The sequence below is a fragment of the Poecilia latipinna genome, unplaced genomic scaffold (genome assembly GCF_001443285.1).
Source record: "Poecilia latipinna isolate Pla-1442-1.1 unplaced genomic scaffold, P_latipinna-1.0 Scaffold4729, whole genome shotgun sequence".
Taxonomy (NCBI): domain Eukaryota; kingdom Metazoa; phylum Chordata; class Actinopteri; order Cyprinodontiformes; family Poeciliidae; genus Poecilia; species Poecilia latipinna.
The window spans coordinates 27,362-28,348 of record NW_015117345.1 but is presented as its reverse complement, the minus strand read 5'-3'; positions in this window follow the sequence as shown (position 1 = coordinate 28,348).

Below are 987 nucleotides of genomic sequence, written 5' to 3'. Positions count from 1 at the left end.
CGATGAAAAGTCAGCTAATATTAGTTATGTTCTAGTTCACCCCGTCTTGATTGTTCTAGTTTTATGTAAAGCACTTTGAACTGCCTTGCTGCTGAAAAAGTGCTATATAAATAAAATTACCTTATTAGTTTATTCTACATTACTATGTTGGTTAGATTTGTCTCATTCCTGTTTTCCTTTAGTATCATCATAATGTTTTCTAGTTATGTTTATTTTCTCAGTTGTTTTTTACTCTAATGTCATTATGTCCAGTCATTCCTTAGTGTTTGGCCTCCCTGAGCCACTTTCTCTCTTCCTCTCCTCAGTCTGGCTCCTGTTTCCTTCATTCAGACTCTGATAATCAGCTCATCATTCAGAGTCTTTGGTCAAACTCACAAGCTCCTCATAGTTAGTCACTATTTATCAGTTCATCTTGTTGCTCTTCTCTCTTCTCCTCATGTCTCCAGTTTGGCCTTGTTTGGGATTTTCTTGTTTTTATACTTTGTATTTTGAAAGTTTTTTTTTGTTCATTAAATATAAACAACTGATCTACGTCTCTCGCCTGCTGTATTTGGATTTGGATTTAAACAAACATAACTATATTGTAAATATAATATAATATATATTAATATATTGACTAATTTACACAGGTGGCAGATTGTTATTTATATGTAATTCTTTCACTATGTCCAAAGTAAGATGGCTCCCGTTTATATTTTGATGGTTTCCTAAAGACATTATGAGGAAGAAGTGGGGAATGTCTTTAAGGAGAGACGGATTCACTGCACAGGATGAATATCAGCAGCTGAATCACTAGAACTAGAACTCCTGGAATGGAAAACATGAAAAATAACCTATATAGATATACATTATGTATGTACATGTTCATGTAGCCTAATATTTTTTCATATCAATCAATATTTAATCATCTTTGTTTCACTATATTTGTATTATTTTGTGTTTATATATTTTTATTACTGAATAAATATAAGTGCAGTGTTCATGTGT